Source organism: Meriones unguiculatus, chromosome 3 (genome assembly GCF_030254825.1).
Source record: "Meriones unguiculatus strain TT.TT164.6M chromosome 3, Bangor_MerUng_6.1, whole genome shotgun sequence".
In the NCBI taxonomy this organism is placed as follows: domain Eukaryota; kingdom Metazoa; phylum Chordata; class Mammalia; order Rodentia; family Muridae; genus Meriones; species Meriones unguiculatus.
In genome coordinates this window covers 125,893,831-125,917,064 of record NC_083351.1, presented here as the reverse complement: position 1 = coordinate 125,917,064, position 23,234 = coordinate 125,893,831, and the positions used below count along the sequence as shown (strand labels likewise).

Sequence of the window (23,234 nt, the reverse complement as noted above, 5' to 3'; positions counted from 1 at the left end):
GATAGCATTAGGACAGTTGGTTAGCAAATTAGAAGACAAAATCAATCCCCAGCCTTAATTCATACTATATACTGACATAACTTTAACTCCAGATGGATTAAAATTTTTGAGAAATAAACATTTGTAAAGCCATAAAACAAGGACATTCTCCCTAGCCACCCTCAGCCACTTCAGCATTATTATATCTAGGTTTTTGCTCATAGACAAAAATCATACACAAAATAAACAGATTATACACCAATTGTGTTTCAAAACATTTCTTATGTGAAAAAGAATGCCAAAGTCAAAATATTACCCAAGGACAAATATTTACAGAGCAGTGGAAGAATAATATTATTTAACACACAAGAAGCTTATGCAAAACACAATAGAAATATTTAAGGTCCACAGATGGAAAATAGGCAAAGGACTTAAAATACGAGGAACAACAAAATTTAAACACACATATTCAAAATATATTTAGAATACACGAGTAGTTAATGAAGTACAGTTCTTCCTGGAAACCTGGGGGCCACTGCTTTCTGTAATTGAAACAAGGTACTGACCGTCTGGCTCGACAGGTGAAGGCACTTTCCACTAGGCAGATGACCTAATTTTCAGTGCCCACATGGTGGAAGGAGACAGTGAACTACACAAAGCTGTCCTCTGGCTGCCACATGCATGCCTTAGCACATGTGCATGCACACACACACACATACACACTGAAAAACTGAAGTGAAACTAGATAGGTTTTGGTATGTAGCCCTGCCTGGCATGAAACTCATAACACAGACCAGTCTAGCCTTGAACTCACAGCGATACTCCCTGTGTCCCATCTGTCTTCTGAAGGATAGGATTAAAACATCTGCCACAATTCCCAGCTAAGACAAGTTTTTAATAACGATAAGTTCCATAGAGGCATTTTACACAGTTTGATTTAACCTGCTGTGGTTACTTTTGTGTTTGTGTTTGTGAGAGAGATGGAACGCAGAGTTTTACGCAGATGAGCAAGCCTTCTTCCCTGAGCTACATCCCAGCACTTGGTTTATGCCACAAGCTCTCAGTAGGCCTAGGCAGACAGCCAACTTTCTTTGCCCTCCCTTGCTTTCCAAATGCTGAGATGAGTGTACAGGAAAGCACCATCATGCATAGCTTGTATTACCCTTAAAAAGTAGACAGACATTGTCAGATGAGTCTTAAATATATGCCAGTATGCCCAAATACCCACAATTCTCGCACTCTGTATTGAGAAATAATCTTCTGTGGAAAAAAAAAATTCTGTACAAGCACATTCATCTTCCCACAGTCATAACAAGGAAAACTTCAAACAGCAGCAATCTAGGCAAGAAAGTGGAAGTGGATCCTGGGCGTCAGTGTCCTCTCACTTAAATGATGCTTGTCAAGAGTTTGGCATAAGAAGTGGAAACTATTCTTTTCCAGTGTAGGTGATCAAAGCAGTCTCTGAAGTGAATGTGCACACAACACATGAGTGTACCTCTGCCACGTAAGTGTTCATATACCACAACTGTACATACCATATGAGTAACACATGACTGCATATATGCCACATGAGTGAACATAAAACACATGACTATACATTTGCTACATGAGTGTACATGCAACACATGGTTGTGCACACAACACATGAGTGTGTAAAACACATGATTATACACACAACACAGGACTGGACATATGCTACATGAGTGTACATACAACACATGATTATACACACAATGCATGACTATACAAATGCTATTCGTATACAAATAACTATACACAACGACTGTACACATGCCACATGAGCGTGCATACAACACACGACTGTACATATGCCACATGAGCATATGTACAACACATGACTGCAAGCAATACAAGGTTGTATAGGCAACACATGAGTGTACATACAACACACAGCTCTACATACAATGCACAGCTGTGCAAACAGCACACGGTGGTATATATAACACATGAACATAATACATCCATGTATAGACACAAAGGACTGTGCACATAACACAGAAGTGTAAAATACATGATTTCACAAAACACATTTTTTTCTGAGAAAATAATATTTTCCTGAAAAAATAATCAACAAAAATGTTATTGATTTCCAAAGGGGTTGTACAGGTTTACATTGCCAACGGCAGTGGAGGAGGGTTCCCCTTTCTTCACAACCTCTCCAGCTTGTGTTGTCACTTGAGTTTTTGATCTTAGCCATTCTGATGGATGTAAGATGAAATCTCAGGGTTTTGATTTGCATTTTCCTGATGACTAAGTACATTGAGCATTTCTCTGCAATTCAGTATTCTTCAATTGAGACTTCTCTGTTCAGCTCTGTACCCCATTTTTTAATTGGATTACTTGATTTGTTGCTGTTTAACTTAATTTTTATTTTTAATTATACTTTATTTACTTTGTATCCCCCCTCTAGTTCCCTCCCTCCTCCCCTCCCAATCCCTCCCTTCCTTCCCCTTCTCCACACACTCCCCTCCCCAAGTCCACTGGATAGGGAGGGTTTCTTTTTCTTCCTTCTGATCCTAGTCTGTTAGGTCTCATCAGGAGTGGCTGCATTGTCTTCCTCTGTGGCCTGGTAAGGCTGCTCCCCCCTCAGGGGGAGGTGATTAAAGAGCAGGCCAACCAGTTCATGTCAGAAGCAGTCCCTGTTTCTGTTACTATGGAACCCACTTGGACACTGAACTGCCATGGGCTACATCTGTGCAGGGGTTCTAGGTTATCTCTATGCATGGTACTTGGTTGGAGTATGCATCTCAGGAAAGACCCCTGTGCTCAGATTTTTTGGTTCTGTTGCTCTCCTTGTGGACCTCCTGTCCTTTCCAGCTCTTACTATTATTTCCCACTTCTTTCATAAGATTCCCTGCATTCTGCCCAAAGTTTGGCCATAAATCTCAACATCTGCTTTGATAGTCTGCAGGGCAGAGGCTTTCAGAGGCCCTCTGTGGGAGGCTCCTAACTTATTTCCTGTTTTCTTCTTCTTCTGGTGTCTATCCTCTTTGCCTTTCAGAGTGGGGATTGAGCATTTTAGCCAGAGTCCTCCCTCTTAATTAGTTTCTTTAGGTGTACAGATTTTAGTAGGTTTATCTTATATTATATGTCTATATGAGTGAGTATATACCGTGTGTGTCTTTCTGCTTCTGGGATAGCTCACCCAGGATGATCCTTTCCAGATCCCACCACTTACCTGCAAATTTCATGATTTCCTTGTTTTTAATTGCTGAGTAGTATTCCATTATGTAGATGTACCACAATTTCTGTATCCATTCTTCAGTTGAGAGGCATCTGGGTTGTTTCAAGCTTCTGGCTATTACAAATAAAGCTGCTACAAACATGGTTGAGCAAATGTCCTTATTGTGTACTTGAGCCTCTTTTGGGTATATGCCTAGGAGTGCTATAGCTGGATCTTGAGGTAGAGCTATTCCTAATTGTCTGAGAAAGTGCCAGATTGATTTCCAGAGTGGTTGTACCAGTTTACATTCCCACCAGCAGTGGAGGAGGGTTCCCCTTTCTCTACAACCTCTCCAGCATGTGTTGTCACTTGAGGTTTTGATCTTGGCCATTCTGATGGGTGTAAGGTGAAGTCTCAGGGTCATTTTGATTTGCATTTCCCTGAAGGCTAATGACGTTGAGCATTTCTTTAAGTGTTTCTCTGCCATTTGATATTCCTCTATCGAGAATTCTCTGTTTAGCTCTGTTCCTCATTTTTAAATTGGATTACTTGATTTGTTGCTTTTCAACTTCTTTAGTTCTTTACATATACTGGATATTAACCCTCTGTCAGATAGAGGGTGGGTGAAGATTCTTTCCCAATCTGTAGCCAGTCGTTTTGTTTTGAGGACAGTGTCCTTTGCTTTACAGAAGCTTTTCAGTTTCATGAAGTCCCATTTATTGATTGTTGCTCTTAGAGCCTGTGCTATTGGTGTTCTGTTCAGGAAGTTGTCTCCTGTACCAATGAGTTCTAGGGACTTCCCCACTTTTTCCTCTAAATGATATAATGTGTCTGGTTTTATGTTGAAGTCTTTGATCCACTTGGACTTTAGTTTTGTGCAGGGTGATAAGTATGTATCTATTTGCATGAAAAGTCTCCCATCCAAAAAAAGCCCAGGACCAGATGGCTTCAGCGCAGAATTCTACCAGACCTTCAAAGAAGAGCTAACTCCAATTTGCTTCAAACTATTCCACAAAATAGAAACGGAAGGAACATTACCAAACTCATTCTATGAAGCCACAGTCACCTTGGTACCTAAACCTCGCAAAGACCCAACAAAGAAAGAGAATTTCAGGCCAATCTCCCTTATGAACACTGATGCAAAAATACTCAACAAAATACTTGCAAACCGAATCCAAGAACACATCAAAGATATCATCCACTATGACCAAGTAGGCTTCATTCCAGGGGTGGTTCAATATATGGAAATCCATCAATGTGATTCACCATATTAACAAACTGAAAGAAAAAAACCACATGATAATCTCCTTCGATGCTGAAAAGCATTTGACAAAATCCAACACTGATTCATGTTTAAGTTTTAGAGAGATCAGGGATACAAGGCACATACCTGAACATAGTAAAGGCAATATACATCAAGCCTAATGCCAACATCAAATAAACAGAGAGAAACTTAAAGCAATCCCACTGAAGTCAGGGACAAGGCAAGGCTGCCCACTCTCTCCATATCTCTTTAACATAGTTCTGGAAGTCCTTGCTAGAGCAATAAGACAATTGAAGGAGATCAAGGGGATACAAATCGGAAAGGAAGAAGTCAAAGTATCACTATTTGCAGATGATATAGGATACCTGAGTCACCCCAAAAATTCTACCAGGGAATTCCTACAGCTGATAAACACCTTCAGCAAAGTGGCTGTTTAGCTTCTTAAGTTCTTCATATATTCTGTATATTAACTCTCTGTCAGATATGGGGTTGGTGAAGACCCTTTCCCAGTCTGTAGGCTGTCATTTTGTTCTGACGACATTGTCCTTTGCTTTACAGAAGCTTTTCAATTTCACGAAGTCTCATTTATTGATTGTTGATCTTAGAGCCTGTGTTGTTGGTGTTCTATTCAGGAAGTTGTCTCCTGTGCCAATGAGTTTTAGGCTCTTCCCCACTTTTTCTTCTAACTGATTTAGTGTACTGGTTTTACGTTGAAGTCTTCGATCCACTTGGCCTTGGAAATCAGTGTGGCATTTTCTCAGACAATTAGGAATAGCGCTTCCTCAAGATTCAGCTATACCACTCTAGGCATATATCCAAAATACGCATAAGTATACAACAAGGACATTTGCTCAACTATGTTCATAGCAGCTTTATTCATAATAGCCAGAACCTGGAAACAACCCAGATGCCCCTCAACTAGAATGGATACAGAAATGGTGGTACATTTACACAATGGAATACTACTCAGCAATTAAAAACAAGGAAATCATGAAACTTGCAGGCATATGGTGGGAACTAGAAAAGATCATCCTAAGTGAGGTATCCCAGAAACACAAAGACACACACGGTATATACTCACTTATAAGTGGATATTAGACATTTAATATAGGATAAACATACTAAAATCTGTACACCTAAAGAGGCTAAGCAAGAAAGAAGACCCTGGGTAAGATGATCAATCCTCACTCAGGAAGACAAACAGGATGGACATTGGGAGGAGAAAACAGGAAACAGGACAGGAGTCTACCTCAGAGGGCCTACCTAGCAGTATATCAAAGCAGATGCTGAGACTCATAACCAAACTTTGGGCAGAGTGCAGGGAATCTTATGAAAGAAGGGGGAGATAGAAAGACCTAGAGGGGACAGGAGCTCCACAAGAAGAGCAACAGAATCAGGGGTCTTTTCTGAGACTTATACTCTAACCAAGGACTATTCATGGATATAACCTAGAACCCCTGCTCAGATGTAGCCCGTGGCAGCTCAGTGTCCAAGCACCCTAGTAATGGGAACAGAGACTATCTCTGACATGAACTCAGTGGCTGGGTTTTTGATCACCTCCCCCTAAGAGGAGAGCAGCCTTACCAGGCCACAGAGGAAGACAATGCAGCCAGTCTTGAGACCCGATAAGCTAGGGTCAGATGGAAGGGGAGGAGGACCTCCCCTATCAGTGAACTTGGAGAGAGGCATGGGTGGAGAAGAGGGAGAGAGGGTGGGATTAGGAGGGAATGAAGGGCTACAGCTGGGATACAAATAAATAACTGTAATTAATATAAAAAATACAAAAATAAAAAGAATATTATTGAGAGTTTCCCCAAATTGGTTACATTTTCTTTATACCTTTTCCTATGTTTTAATTTTTGTTTAAAAGTATGTATTGTTTTTTGAGAGATAGACGGGTTTCTTAATAGTTGATAATAATTGAGTGTTGAGGGTGTTCATCGCATAGGCCCCTCACATGATGATCCCATTGGTATCTATCACTAAAGACAGAGGGTAGGATCCAACACATACTAAATGCCAGAATGTTTTAAAGGAGCCCATATATTGAACCTCTCACTCAGTGTTAACATTCCTGTTTCACAGGTGACCCAAGCCACAGAAATTGAGTGACTTTTCTGAAATCACTCAGCTGGTGAAACAAGAGAGATTGATTCTAAAGCCAGCACTTATGAGTACACAATACAGATACCATTGCATTTATTTCATATAGCAACCCTTTGACCATTGATATCATATTACACATAAAAAAAAAAAAGAACTGAGACTTTGATATTTTGAGTGACCATGGCAACAGGGTAGTGGGAGAACTGCAGTGAGCTCAGGCATTGAAGCCCAACCCCCTGCACCCACCTCCATCCCTGACCACTGGCTAAATCTTTCTTGGTAAATAGAGGGAAATAAAAGGCTCACATTTCACTGGCCTGACGCCCCTTCCCTACTTAAGAAAGCATATGATTGGAGGTGATATTCTCTCCATTCTGTGTCTCTGTCGTTTCTGCTTTCCTTCCTTAGTCCTAGAAGTTTTAAGATGGCTTACTTTGCTCCAAGCTTGTAGTTTGATAAAGATCTTGGTATTGAGGGAACTGTAACAGACTTTCAATGTTTTATAGATGTTGCCATTTCTGGTTTTTTGTTTGTTTTTTTTTTTCCCCTTACTGGCCAAACAGAAAACAAAGCCCAAACTCTAGAAAAGTCTATCTATAAATGGATCGATGGGTAAAGATAATGTGCCATGCTCAGGAGAGTACTATTCTGCCTTTAAAAGGAGAGGAAATCTTGCCATTGGAAACAGCACAGACAAATTTGGGAGACATTGTGATGCACAAAATAAGTCAGGCTGACAGAGAAATGTCACATGTTCTCACTCTGTGAAATCTAAACGTGACGACCTTGTAGAAGCAGAGAGCAGAGTGGTGGTGACCCCCCGGTGGAGACTGGGAGACAGGGGAAGGTGTTAGCCGAGAGCTACAACATGTTAGTTACAGAAGGGGAGTAAGATCAAGAGCTCTGCAGTACAGGGAGGAGAGTTAATGTACACTTGAAAATAGGTGTTGTAAAACCTCAGGATAGGAGAGGAGAGGAGGGGGAGGGAGAACAGGGGAAGAGAGGGAAGAGAGGGAAGAGAAGGGAAGGGAGAGAGAAGAGGGAGGGAGGATGGCAGCGGCGTTCCTCAGCATGCAGCTGCCCAAGAAGGACACTATCAAGTTTCTGCAGGATCATGGCTCAGATTTGTTTCTTGCAGAGCATAAATTATTGGGAAACATTAAAAATGTAGCTAAGGCAGCTAATAAAGGCCATTTGGTTACAGCCTTTAACCATCTTTTTGAGAAATAGCATTTCAAGGGTGCTGAGACTGTAAGTGAAGAATCTGAGCAAGAGAAAAATGTGAAGCTTAATGATGATAAACCCAAAGAAACCAAGACTGAAGAGACTCTTGATGAGGGTCCACGGAAATATACAAAATCTGTTCTAAAAAAGGGACAGAAAACCAACTTTCCCAAAAAAAGGAGCTGTTCACTGCTGGTATACAGGGACATTCCCAGATGGGACTGGTTTTTTTACTAATATTCACAGAAGCTCAAAGAAGAAGAAAAACACCAAGCCTTTAAGTTTCAAGGTCAGAGTAGGCAAGGTTATCAAGAGGACGGGATGAAGTGTCCCTGACCATGAGTAAGGGAGAAAGGGCTCAAATGGAGACGAAAAGCAAGGACAGCCTGATGTCAAAATTCCACCAAATGCTAACCCTCACTTCTGAAGTAGAATTAGTACATATTGACCGAACCAGTGATTCGGATCTTAAGACATCAGCAACAAGAAGAACTTGGCCTTGAAACTTAACATGACTAGGCAGAGCTTGTACTTTTGTGAGAGAAGAGTCAACCGGAAAAACCAAGGAGTTAAAGTGTGTTTACTTGATGTCAATTTTCTGAGAACTGTAATCCTCTGGAAGTCCCTTCAGCTCTCAGCTATTCTGCTATAGCTACATAGCAAATAATGAAGCTATACAGTAAATAATGAGGAAAACTGCTTTTCCTTTTACCTCAGATTGTAAACTAAAAAGGCTCCATAAAGATGTCATGGATTGTCTTGAAAAAAAAAATAGACAGGGATATGCAGCACATGAAACAGGATCTGCCTTCTTTTTCTGTCCGTCCTAAATTAGGGAGGCCTCAAAGAAAGGAACATTTAAGAATCCTCTGATGAGACCGGATAGGCTAGGGTCAGAGGGAAGGGGAGAGGAACCTCCCCTATCAGTGGACTTGGGGAGGGGCATGGAAGGAGTAGAGGGAGGGGGTGGGATTGGGATGGGACGAGGGTGGGGCTACAGCTGGGATACAAAGTGAATAAATTGTAATTTAAAAAAAGAGGAAAAAAATCCTCTGGAAGGTGGATCTATATGAGTTTAAGGACAGCCTTGTCTACAAAGTGAGTCCAGAACAGCCAAGGCTACACAGGGAAACCTTGTTTTGAAAATAAAATTTAAAAAAAAAAGAATGTTCTAAAGTCATCTTGTTTCTCTAGAGTTCATCATTAGCTCAACCACATCATCATCATCACCATAATCATCATTATTATTTTCCTTATGTCTATTTTATCTTTTTATGTCAAAGTGTTGAGTGCTGAATACAGAGCTTCACGTACAAGGCAAGGAATACTAAGCTACACACTTTCTATCTCTATCTATCCATTTGCCAAAAATTTAGTCCATGTTCTGAGTTCTTAAACTTTTGAGCAACCCCATAATACAAACATTAAGAACCTTAGATTTTTGGATTTGGAAACGCAAAGGAGTAGGAGAGATGGGTTTAAGGTCACAGGCTATAACTAGCTAGAGACACGTAGTTTCAAAACTAGCACTCAGGACTGCAATGCCAGGCTTTGTTGCTTATGATACAACAGCCCTAGCATGAGGAGAGTCTCATGAACAGGAGATATCTAGCAAGAACTTCACCATAAGTGTGCCATGACATGGTTCTATTGATGGAGTGGGCATCCTGTGTCTGTGAAGGACAGGAAAAGAGGCAGAAACTAGGCTGGCTGTTGCAAAATGTTAACAAGAGCTCTCTGGCTGTACATCTTTGAATGGTAATGTCTAAGTCTCCCATTTAGCATCTGTGAGAAGATAGAGATTTTTCAAGGGATTGCTCGAGTACAGTGGGGAAAAATTTGTTTATTCCTAAGGGAGAGCTTTCCATCCGTTTTTTTCTGGGAAAATATTTTTTTCCCACACAGAACTATAGGGATGGAATAACCAGGCCTCCTAAAAGGCTAAATGCAACTCAGAACCAGAAACCACAGCAAGCCAGAGAAGCACCAAATAGCAGTCTGTAAATGTAACTTTTAAAAAGAGACTTTCAGACCAATTTCTCTTATGAATATTGATGCAAAAATACTCAATAAAATACTTGCAAACTGAATACAAGAACACATCAAAAATATCATTCACCAAGACCAAGTAGGCTTCATCCCAGCCAAGCAGGGGTAATTCAATATATAGAAATCCATTATATAAACAAACTGAAAAAAGAAAAAAAAAAACATCACATGACCATCTCCTTAGATGTTGAAAAAGCATTTGACAAAATCCAACACTGATTCACGTTTAAAGTCTTGGAGAGATCAGGGATACAAGGCACATACCTAAACATAGTAAAAGCAATACACAGCAAGCCTACAGCTAACATCAAACTAAACAGAGAGAAACTTAAATCAATCCCACTGAAGTTAGGGACAAGTCAAGGCTGCCCACTCTCTCCGTATCTTTTCAATATAGTATTTGAAGTCCTAACTAAAGCAATAAGACAATTAAAAGAGAACAAGGGGATGGATACAAATTGGAAAGAATGAAGTCAAAGTATCACTATTCGAAGATGATATGATAGTATATATGAGTGACCCCAAAATTCCACCAGGCAACTTCTACAACTGATAAACACCTCCAGCAAAGTGGCTTGATACAAAATTAACCAAAAAACAACAATAACAACAAAACCACACACACACACACATATATATATGTATATATATATATATATATATCCCCAAACTATAGTCCTCCTGTAAATAAAAGAAAAATAATTAGGGAAACAACACCCTTCACAATAGCCACAAAATATATAAAGTATCTTGGTGTAACTTTAACCAAGCAAGTTAAAGAACTATATGAAAAAATTTCAAGTCTCTGAAGAAAGAAACTGAAGAAGATATCAGAAGATGGAAAGATCTTCCATACTCATAGATCAGTAGGATCAACATTATAAAAATGGCTATCCTACCGAAAGCAGTTTAAAGATTCAATGTAATCCCCATCAAAATGCCAGCACAATTATTTATGGACCTTGAAAGAACAATTCTCAACTTCATATGAAACAAACAAACAAACAAAACAGAATAGCTAAAACAATCCTGGAAAATAAAAGATCTTCTGGCGGTATCTTGATCCTTTATCTCAAGCTGTACTATACAGCAACACTAATAAAAAACTGCATGGTACTGGCATAGAAACAGACTGGTGGATCAATGAAATCGAATTGAAGACCCAGAAATAAACCCACATACCTACAGACACTTGATCTTTTACAAAGGAGCCAAAACCATACAATGGGGGGAAAAAAGACAGCATCTTCAACAAATGGTCCTGGTCTAACTGGATGTCTACATGTAGAAAAATGAAAATAGATCCATATTTATCACCCTACACTAAACTGAAGTCCAAGTGGATCACAGACCTCAACATAAAAGCAGACACACTAAATCTATTAGAAGAAAAAGGGGGGAAGAGCCTTGAACTCATTGACAGAGGAGCTAACTTTCTGAGCAGAACACAAACAGCTCAGGCTCTAAAAACTACTATTAGTAAGTGGGACCTATTGAAAGTGAAAAGCTTCTGTAAAGCAAAGGACACTGTCAATAGAACAAAATGATAGCCTACAGACTGGGAAAAGCTGCTCACCAACCCTACATCCAACAGAGTGCTAATATCCAGAGTATATAAAGAATTCAAGAAATTAAACACCAACAAATGGAATAATCCAATTAAAAAAGGGATACAAAGTTAAACAGAGAATTCTCAACAGAGGAATTTCAAATGGCCAAGTATCACTGAAAGAAATGCTCAATGTCCTTAGTTATCAGGGAAATGCAAATCAGAATGACTCTGAGATTCCATCTTACACCTATCAGAATGGCTAAGAACAAAAACTAAAGTGACAGCAAATGCTGGCAAGGTTGCAGAGAAAGGGTAATCCTCCTCCATTGCTCGTGGGAGTACAAACTCATACAACCATTTTGGAAATCAATCTGGTGCTTTCTCAGAAAAATGGGAACAGCTCTACCTCAAGACCTAGCTATACCACTCCTGGGCATATACCCAAAAGATGTTCTACCATACAACAAGAACACTTGCTCAACTATTTTCACAGCAGCTTTATTCGTAATAGCCAGAAACTGGAAACAACCCAGATGTTCCTCAACCAAAGAATGGATAAAGAAACTGTGGCACATCTACACAATAAAATACAATTCAGCTATTGAAAACAAAGATATCATGAAATCTGCAGGCAAATGATGGATCTGGAAAAGATCATCCTGAGTGAGGTAGCCCAGACCCAGGAAGACGTGAAAGGTATATACTCTCACTTATAAGCAGATATTAGCCATACAATACAGGATAACCATACTACAATCCACAGACCTAAAGAAGCTAAGTAACAAGGTGAACCCTAGGGAGGATGCTCAATTCTCATTCAGAAGGGCATATAGATCTTCAACCACCAGATGTGGTTGAAGAGAGGGAACAGGACAGGAGCCTTCCATAATGTTCTCTGAAAAACTCCACCCAGCACAGGATCGAAGCAGGTGCTAAAACTCAAAGGCAAAATTTGGGCGGAGCACAGGGAGTCTTGTGGAAGACTGGGGGGATAGGAGGACCCGGAGAGGACTGGAGCTCTACAAGAATATCAACAGAGCCAATAAATCTGGGCCCAGGGGGCCCTGCAGAGACTGATGCACCACCCAAGAACCCAGGCCCCCTGCTCAAATGTAACCGATAGGCAGCTCAGTCCCCATGTAAGTCACCTATTAAGGTGACCAGGATCTGTCTCTGGCATGAAATCTATTGCCTGCTCTTAGATCACTTCCCCCGGGCTAGGTGGTCTTGCCAGGCCACAGAGGAAGACGATGCAGGCGGTCTTAAAGATACTTGATAGTCTGGAGTCAGTTGGTAAGGGAGCAGCACTCCCTCGTTCTGAGGAATAGGAGAAAGGGATAGGGAAAAGAGAGGGAGGATGGGACTGGGAAGAGATGAGGGAGGTGGCTATGATCTGGATCTAAATTGAATAAATTAAAAAAGAAAAGAACTTTTATTTGCTTGATGCAATTGTTGTCTGGGAGGCTTACTCCCTCCCATCTGCTACCCTAGGCCTAGTCCTGGAAGCTTCTAGCCTCCATATAATCTAATCTAGGTCTAGAATGTGTTCAGCCCTGAGACTTACTGCTGAATAAGCTCACCCTTTCTAGTTCTTTCTGAACTCTTGCCAGCTGGTTCAACTCAGCTATTCTGGCTCAAACACCTCTCCAAGCTGTCTGATTCAAACTGGCTTCTCTCAGCTTCTAACTGAAATGCTCTGCTTGACCTCAAACTAACTCTAGCAATCTTTTTTAATCTTCTGGCTCCTTCTCATTTTCTGGAATGTTCTGTCTTCACCTGCAACTAGCTTGTTCTCTCTTCAAACTGTCTCTCTAACACTGTCCCAGTAAAACTGCCTCCTCTCTCTCTCTCTCCTGTGCTTTTTTAAATTGCCTCTGGTTTCTCTGGTTTCTTGAGAGTTGGGAATATCCTAATCTGTGAAATCTTTCTCTGATCAGTCACTTTGTCTGCCTCTCAATTTGACATCACTTTTAAACACCTATATTTTCTTCTACAAACTAACTTTACCTTCATTGTTTGGGATTAAAGCCTTTAATCCTTTTAAGGCGTGTCTGCATTCCAGCCATATCAGATAGACCTAGAAGGTCTTTGGATGTGATAAGAGCAGCCATGCTCCTGACTTAAAATTCCTTTATAGCACTCAAGATCTAGGAAAACCACATCCCACTCTAAAATAAGACAGGGCAACAAGAACAGAGATCAAGGACGTTAGAAAACCCCAGCCAGAAGTGTGGCACATGCCAGTAATGTCATCATTCAATAGTCTGAGACATAAAATTCTGAATGCAGGGTCAGCCTGGTATACATAGGGAGAAGCTGTCTTTTTGAAATAAAGTCCTTGATGCTGAATACCTCCACTCTTAGGTGTACAATCCTGGAATCTCTAAACCCTTTAAAACATATTTTTTCCTCAACTAGACAAAAAGAAAGTTTACTAAGAGAGTTACCTGCAAAAAGCAACAGAATGAACTACAAGCCATGTTTTCTCTGGGCTGCATTAAAAGATACAATTCAAACCAGATCCTTGGCTACATCGGGCAGTAGGACTACCAAACAAAAAAAGCCATTTAATTATATGTTACTCAGTAGCGCACATGCCCAGAATTGAACAGCTTCACTCTTACTCCATACGTGTCCACCATGCTCCTTTACCTGGGACCTTGACGAAACATCGTGGGCCCGTGGTCTGTCATCTGCAAGACTGGCCTAGTCTGGCCTTAACAATCCACCTGTAAGGTGGGATCATCCACATGGATGGAGGGCCAGGTCTGCTGTTTGCCAGCACTCCTGCAGCACTTGTTCCTGTTATCCGCTGGCTTTTGAATTCTCCTGCATGTGGCCTTTCCAGGAAGCAGCCAACTCCGGGAAGGAGTCTAGGAAGGCTGTGAATACCAGAGGAATGGTCCCTTCCCTGGGGATCACTGGTATAGTAAACTGCCACACAGGTCGTTTTTCTCCCCCCGTGTGAAAAACGGCTTCCTCAGCAGCACAATTACGACACATTCACAAACAAGAATAAATAAAACTTGTGCTACTCGGAAGCAAAAAGAATATAAATTATAACATAGCAATAATAGCAGCAACTGCGGTTTAGGAAAATGGCCTTGAATGAGAGAGATTTAGGAGTTTAGCTTCCCCGTGAAGCAGGAGACCAACCAGTGCACCAGGCTGAGCGAGGCAGGCATGTGGTCAAGGATGGGGGGGGCGGCTGGGCCCACTTGTCTTAGAGAGGGTGACAAGGTGAACAAATGCAGAGTGCGGATGGGTGAGTTGACCAATCCCCTGGTGCTGTCTGAAATAACATTCTGCTTAAAGACACTGTGACGCTTCAAAAAAGAGATTTCTCTTCTCCTCGCTACTACCCTGCCTTCATGCCATGAGCAGGATCTCGTCTGTCTAGGATCAGAGAGCGTTTCTGGATGTTTCTTTTATATCTTTCTCCCTTTTGTGATCTCTATTCCCTCTGAGCTGCGACTTTCTTTTATTATTAACTATTTTAATATGGTTTTAATTGAAATTGACTTATATCGCTTTCCCTCACCCCTTTTCTTCTTTCAGACCCTTCCAGATGTCCTCCCTACAGCTCCTTACTGGCCCCTCCCCCGAACTATCAAGTATATAGCTTCTTTTTCTCTGATTATTATTGTTACAATGTACGTGCGTGCGTGTGCTGTAGTAGATGCACAAACATATTTAAGCTGCTGAGTCTGTTTCTGTTGGTGATGTATGTATGGGTCCCAGGATGACCACTCTGGATTAGACAACCAGGAAGGCACTCATCCCTGGGAAGGACTAATTTTCCTTTTGCTGGAAGTTGGTGGTGGTCTGTAGTTCTTTGTCTAGGGATGTGACATTATGTTTGAGATATTAGAGACATTCTTTAGATGCCCAGGCAGCCTTAATTTTATCTTCAAACTTAAATGTTCTAACGTTGCAAGCTGTGTGGGAGTGGACTGCTGACTACGAGCCTTGTCTGTGGTGGTTCTGAGTTCTCACCATCTACAGCCTCTTTCATCTCAGCTGGCCAAGTCCAAGGGAGGGGCCTCATATCCTACCTGAAGGAGAGAACAGTCAGCCCAAATTCTCGGTACTTAGTCGGCAACGTTCAAGTTCTTGTCAGTGACTAGGTCTACACCTTTCACTGAGGCACTCATCTCCTCAGTTGTGGTAGCTGCCTTTCATTCACAGAATTTCTGCATTCCTGGCCTTTTTAGAAGTGAGGCAATTTCTAAGCTATGTAGAAATGAGAAAGAATTGCAGGATTCTGACTGCTTCTCAATCACACTTTTACCCGGGCTTTCCTTATCTTCCTCTTCCGTGCCCCACCTCTCGAACCAGCAGACGATACCAGCATGTGAGAAATTAAGGGTGCAGGCTGCACATGTGTTAGCCTCTCGGCTCTCCTCACTGGCGGCTTAGGGTGTTGTTCCCACAAATTTTGTGATCATTGTCCCTGTTTACTCTTGGTACCCAAACGGCTTTTTTTGAAAAACAAATCTATCTTAGTGGAGCTTCAAGTACACACAAGAGTAACTGCACATTTAACCTCTACCCCTCTGATATTTGAGCTAATATTCTCCACGCATTGAGCAACTCTCAAGACAAAGCAAAGAAAAATTAGGAACCTCACCCTTCACCCTCATCCACGTGGCCTGGCAATTCATCTCTATTCCCACATTTGCACACTCTCCCTGTGGTGGCTGAATCCGCAATGTCCCCTGCTGGCTCATATTTTGAACACTCCTTCTCTGCTCTGTGGCAGTGCTTTGTGACTGTAAACCTTCAGGAGGTGGGGGGTCTAAATGGTGGGGTCTGACTCGGTCTCTCCTCCTGATTGCTACAATGTGAATGGCTGGAGTCACACTCCTGCCACCCAGACCTGAGTTGCTCTGTAATGCTCTCTCCACCATGATAAGGTGACACTCCTTGAAATCATGAGCCCAAATCAGTCTTTCCTCCCTTCCCTTGTTTCTGTCGGTCACTGTGGTCACAGGGATGTGAGAGTAACTAGTGCTCTTCTCTCTGGGGCACACAACTCCTTTTGTTAACAGGAGTTGTCCTTGAGAGGCTGACCCTATCCATTCTGTCCCAAACCGTCTTTCTCAAAGGTCTCTTCCTGTTGTAAAGCACCATCTATGAGTGGCTTTCTGATGGCCACAGCTACCCTCAGCTCATATTTCTGGTGAGATTTTTTGCTTCCTGGTGATATTTCAGCTCTCACTGAGAGACTGCTCAGCTGCTTCTCTTTATAACTCGTCATTGATTGTAGGCTTGGGAGAGGGCTCTGTGGACCAGGGAAGAGAAGGCAGATTGAAGTGGTTTTCTCCTCATGGAAGTCCTTTAAGAAGGGTGCCGGACAAATCCCAGGGACAAGGTAAGTACTCTGTTCATCTGGTCCTACTCAGTGCTTTCTAATCGCTGTGAAATGGTAGCGACAACCCTCCTGGGCTCTCCTGCAGTGGCTGTGCAGATGCGTTGAGTGACACCAGCTACATTCTGGGATTCCAAGAATCCAGAATGAGCTAAGTGTTATATCTAGGCCTGAGGATAGCCCGCAGCAGCAAGGCTGGAGGTTATTCACAGAATCCCCACTCAGATACTCTGCCTGTTCAGTAGATTACCCAGGAGCTGAAATGAACAAAGCTCAGATCTTACTGGGCATATGGGAAGCTTTAGAAAAATATATACTGTCTATTTTACAGGTACTTGAGCAGGGGAAGAAAGACCTGTTTTTCAGACACTCTGAATCATAGGAACCTAAAGCGCAGACCTCTCCAAGAAACAGTCTCAGATTTCAAGAGCCCAGGTGAAGTGCTGCTTTTGAACTATTGAAGAAAAATTAAGCCAAAGAATGGGAATAAAATTAATTTCTACTTTAGCAAGAATAAGGAGGCTCTTTTCCTGAAGGCTTGCTTCATGTCAGTATTTGTTTATTTCCCCATGCAATCCTTGTAACAACCATATGAGATACTCATTACTATTTCCCCATCATACAAAAAAAGGCTCAGAGCCTTTAGAGGAAGAGTGTGACTGAGCTGAGATTTGAACACGAAACTTGAGCAGCTGCCATGTCTCTGCCAGGGCCAGCGCTACATCTTACGGAAATTGACTGAGGTCTTCAGTCATGGTTACAAGCCTCCATGTCTAGTTGAGAGTGCACTCCTCTGTCTCAAGATTAGGCTGGACTTCTGTTGCTGACAGAGGTATAAGGAGATTGGTGTCACATACGTATCGGATCCTGGACAGTGAGCTTGCCTAACATAGTCACTTGCTTAACCCAGACCTAGTGGTCCACTAGCTCTCTCCAGTCCTACAAATTTTAAATGATGTGAATTCAGAAACACCTCTTGTTTATTTCCGATTCTCACACTCCTTTTGCTCTCACCCACCCCCACTTTCAGAGCTCCATCTCCCGACCTGTAATGTTTCCCCAAGTTTTCTGTTAACCCTAGCATTGAAAGATGCTATGTTGGTACTTAAGGGTTTGGCTAGGAATTATTTAAACCTACTGCTATTTCTCTCATTAAAGTAAACAATCCCCTGACCCTTTTTGTCCTGTCCACTACTGTCCAACCCCCCTCCTACTTTCTAGAAACAGTTCCTGAAATCATCATCTAAATACCTTGTTTATTGTCAGCCATTCTCACTTCTCCATCCCTCCTCCCACTTTCCATTCAAGCACTCCTCACTCAAACAATGCCCTATGTGTCACCAGAGTGCCTGCCACAAAGGCCCCAGTGGCTTCTGTTCTGCCACTCCAATGGGTAGTGTTTGTCTTCATCTTACTTGGCCTAGGAACAACATTTGCAGCTTAACCCCTTGTCCCTCTGATCTATGTCCTCCACTTGATTTCGGGCTCCTCCCCAGCCTATCCCTAAATTTACCTCACTCCCTCTGAGCAGCTGTGGGTGATTCCTTCTAACTCTCTGACCTCCCAGGGTTTCTACTTTGTATTCTTTTCCCCATTCATCTTGTTAACTTAAAGAGATTTATTCTAGTTTCATTTCCTGTTGCTGTGATAAAATAATCTGACAAAAACCAGCCTAGCATAGAAAGAATTTATTTCAGCTCACAATTCCAGTTTATAGTCCATTGTACAAAGAAGTCATGGTAGCAAGAACTTGAAGCAGACAGTCACATCTGCTGCCAGGAGCAGAGAAATAATGAATGCAGGCTTGCTCAGCTTCTCCTTCTTGATACAAGCCAGGACACAAACCCAGGGAATGGCGCCACCCACTGTTGGTTGGGTCTTATCAACTAACACAATCAAAACAATCCCCCACAGACATGCTGTAGGACAACCTATTCTAGTAACTCGGTGATACTCTTTTTCTCAGGTGATTCTAGATTCTGTCAAGTTGACAATGTGTAACTATCACAAAGCATTCCAGACCATTGTTTTGCCCACAGTTCCTTCCATGCACTTCAAGTTCACAGTTCAGCTCCCACCCTTATGAAAGCTTCTCCAATGCCATGCATTTAAGATGGAATTCCTCATGTTCTGACCATCAGACCTGATTTACCCACAGCCTTCTTCATCTGGATCAACATGAGGTCTCCCTTGAGTTGCTCAGGCTAAAAATCATGGTTTCATCCTTGATTCTTTCTTCTCTTACCCACACACAGATACCTAATGTCTCGGGAAATTCTGTTGGCGTTATTTTTAACACGTACACCCAGCCCGAGTGCTTGTGGACCACAGCCCTGCCTTGCTTACATCTTTCCCTCTTCTGTGTTACTGCATTTACCTCCTGACAGGCTTCTCTCTTTCTGCCTTCAAATGCCTAAATCCTATTCTCAGCAGAAAATGGCCAAAGTTATGTGATAAAAAGGAAATCTTAAATGTCTTGGGTTTGGCTCAGTGGTAAAGCACCTTTAAGCTTTGTGATCAGTTTCTAGCACAACCAAAAAGGAAAAGAAAAGAGAAGAAAAGGCGTCACAAGTTTATCCCTCTTCCTCCAACCCTGTTCCCTATTCCCACATGACCTTGATTCCAACTGTGCTTCTTATCTTCCTCATTTCCTCCCACTCAACCTAGCTGCAGCCCAGTCAGATGACTTCTCAGTGCTTCCTGGTGCTCACATAGCAGCTGCACTCCATCCTGGAGCTTGTTGGCTTCCCATTCTGCTCATTGGTAACCTCCTCACCCCGTTTACTCCACTGAGACCAGCCTGACCATTGTAACCTTGTTACGAATATCTGTCCCTGCCCTGTATGCTCAGCTGCCTTTGGCAGTCAAATCAGTGTTTCTTGTGTTCTATTGTACACACACACACACACACACACACGCACACACACACACACACACACACACTCTTACTTTTAGCTGGTTTAAAGTCTTCCTTCCTCTAGAATGTAAATATCTGTTTTTGTTTAGAAGCACCAGACACCTACAACAATGCCCAGCACACCACAGGTGCTTAATAAATGCATGTGAGATTCATGTTGCTGAACACTCTTTTAGGGTACTGGCTAAAATTTGCATGCCACAGCCAAACCTTGCTCACCTGGCCTGTTGCATGTCCTAGATTCTGAATTCAAACCATCTGTGGTTTCTCTAAGCCACACAGTACATACACAGATAACTGAAGATGCTTTGCAAGGAGGCGATAGCAAATAGGCATTGGGATACTGCAGCAGAAGTATGGCTACTATATAGGGGTGGGACACCCAAGGAGGTCATCTTGCCTGCATCCATCTTTTCTGTTGCAGACTCCATGCCACATACCAGAGCGGCACACATAACCAGGGCACAGTGCATCCTCATCAGCTCAGGACCTGCCTCTGCCACTCACAGGCTGTAGTTCCTGAACTGCTCCTTTCTGTGACCATTTCCTTAGCTGTTAAATGTGTTTCATCATTGAACTGACATGTAGCATCGTTTTACCGATTTTCAATTTAGGGTTAAATTAGCTAACACAAAAAATAAGGAAGTAGTTTTTTGTTTTGTTTTGTTTTTAATGCTTGCTATATAACAAACATTCAGAGGCTGGAAGGATGCCTTGCTTGGCAGTTAAGAGCCCATACTTCTCTGATGGAGGTCCTAAGTTCAACTCCTAGTTCAATGTCAGGTGGCTCCCAACCAGCTGTAACTCCAGCTCCAAACCCGAAGCTGCACTACCTACACATGAGCACTGCCTGACTACACACACACACACACACACACACACACACACACACAACCACATTAAAATAAAAGTAAAAACTTTTTAAAAAAAATTAGATAATTTTGGCCAATAAGTCATTTTTTTTTAATGTGCTGGAAATGTAGTTCAGCTTATGAGTGTTTGCCTAGCATGCATGGAGCTCTAGGGTCAGCTACTACATCCCATATATGAGGCTTGGTGGCACATACATGTAATCCCAGCACTTGGGAGGTAAAGGCAGGAAGATCAAGGAACTCAGGGTCAACTTGAGCTACATAGAGAAATTGGGGCCAGCCTGGGCTACACGTGACAATGTCTCAAAAATAAATAAGTAAACACTTTATGCAAGTTTGTTTTTTATAAATGGTAAAGCATCTGTGGTAATTTAATAAGTTTTAGATTTTATATCCACAGGCACTCAAAAAAGTTATGCAACAGAGTACCTAATATATGACAGACGTCTTGGTGCCATGCCAAACTCCAACACAGGAGCTCCTGTGAGCGACTTAAAGTCTAGAGATGGTCCAGAGAGAGGGTGTGTGATGCTGTGAGCTCACTGGGACTGAGCAAACGAGTTGATGGGAAAGCCAACACAACAAGGGAGGGTCCCACAAGCTGTGAGGCGTAAGTCTCACCTGATGTCAGAGCCGGGCCTGGAGGAGTCCTTGAAAAGCAAACTCTGCAGGTTACTTTTGACATTGCTTAGACAGAGCGAGGGTCATGGTCAGTTAAGGCAGTGAATGACGCAGACTGTTGCCGGATGGGAAAGAAGCAAACACTGAAGAGAGTCTCAGTGCCAGCCAAGGCTCATGGGCCACACATGTGAGAAAGCCATTTCCCTCTTTTCCTAAGCAAACAACAACTCTTGGTTTCGGGACTTGGTCCCTCAGGCTCTTCTCAAGTCCTTGAACACTGATTTCCTCCAAGCCGCTCTTCCTAGGGTGGCTGCTTTGCACACACTGGATCCCGTCTGGAATGCCCCGGAGGGACACTGTCTCTGGGACCACTGGGACATGTAGCGGCAGCACATCCCAGCTGTAGTCTCTCAGCCTTGGCCACTTCTGTTTACCAAGTGATTTAAGACCTGGAGCTGGAAGCACCCAGAAATAGTTCTGAATGTTTGGTAGAAGGTTCTCAGAGCCCAGACTGACTGCAACTCATCCCTGGAGTTGTTATTCCAAAGCGTGCCGGGGAAAGACAGTGCACGCACGTATTAATGAATGGCTCTAGCTGGCTCTTTGTCTGAGAAGTGTGAATTTAAAGACCACATAATTACTAGATAGGCCAGATTAAAAGAGCAGAGCAAGTTTTGTTAGGAACACTGCATTCTTAAAAGGTTTTTTTCTCCTAAAATACATGAAGGCCATCCTAATGAAGTTTCCAAACAATGGTACAAATGAAGTCCCCTCTGTCCATCTCTTGTCACCAAAGCTTCCAGCACCATGATTGGGTTACATTCAATTCAGTTGTTGGCCAAAGGGGTCCCTTGGGAATCCCTAAACAATCCAGGCTTTTGCCAAGAAAATAGGTTACTCTCCACAAACTAACAGCAAGGACCCATTACTGAAGACAACCACTACACAATTCCTTGAAAGTGGAGAGGTAGACCTGATGCCTACCTAGAACCTTCACCCCTGTGTTCTAATGTCTTTGGTATGGGAAGGCATTCTTCAGGCTATTAAAAAATGTAGACACAACCTATTCACAAACCCTTTGATCTACAATACTGTTCTTCTTGCAAAATATGCTAAGGCAATGATGGCACAAGGCTTGTCAGAATAATCAACCAATGTCTGATTTGATTTAAAGCTCATTCCACAAGATGAAACACATACCTACCACTTCCTGGAGTGTCAAGAATAAGAGACTACATATCCCAGAGACCTAGGGTAAAACCAAATAAGACTGATCTGAAAGAAGAAAAAACATGTAGTTATAAAATGACTCGTAATGATATTCTGCTATACTTATAAGTCAGCGCATTATTCAGCCATCATCAGAGGAAGTCCCTCCTGTGGCAGACGGGAACAGGTATAGAGACCCATAGCCATACATTAGAAAGGGGAGTAAAAGAACACACAGCTCTAAATTGAATGTCATCATCAAATCCGTCTCCTCAGAGCTCAGGGGAACTGAGAAAAGGGAAGTTAGCTGGGCATGGTGGTACATGCCTTTAATCCCAGCACTCAAGGAGGCAGAGGCAGGCCGATCTCAGTGAGTTCAAGGTTAGCCTGGTCTATAAATGGAGTCCAAAGCAGCCACGCAGAGAAACCTTGTCACAAAAAAATGAAAAAGAAAAAAAGAGGAGGCTATACTATTAAGAGTGTGCTCCCCTGAACTTCAAACTGTTCTCTAAGATTTTCTACATCAGAGCCACTAGCAAAACCATCTTTCCCTAACCTTGATAAACTATTTGTTTTTTGTAATTCTTTCTAAGGGTAGTGGCCACTGCTAACAATGTACATTCTGCAGGTTCTCTTCAAGGGTGATGGTTAAATCATGAATCTGCTCCAGCATTCATGCCTGAAAGAGATCACGCACTGTTAGTTGTAGGTACGAGTTATACTGCCCAGTGAGGGGCTGGCGGTCCCCTTAGAGTTTTCATACAACTGACATACTATGAGGGATGTGGAGTGTAAGGGGAACAAGCAAAGCTATGCTCCATAACAGCATGAAGTCCTCAGGATGAATAGTTCTCGGGGTTATGCCTCTCCAAGACAAACTCATCAT

The 23,234-nt window shown here is 42.2% G+C and overlaps 1 protein-coding gene and 1 pseudogene across 2 annotated transcripts in view; one reads left to right on the top strand and one right to left on the bottom strand.

The window, feature by feature from the left end:
- Window positions 1-23,234, bottom strand: part of Egflam (EGF like, fibronectin type III and laminin G domains) — a 186,355-nt gene that overhangs the window by 129,370 nt on the left and 33,751 nt on the right. The gene's annotated exons all lie outside the window — the stretch shown is intronic.
- Window positions 7,584-8,260, top strand: LOC110557586 (peptidyl-prolyl cis-trans isomerase FKBP3-like; annotated as a pseudogene).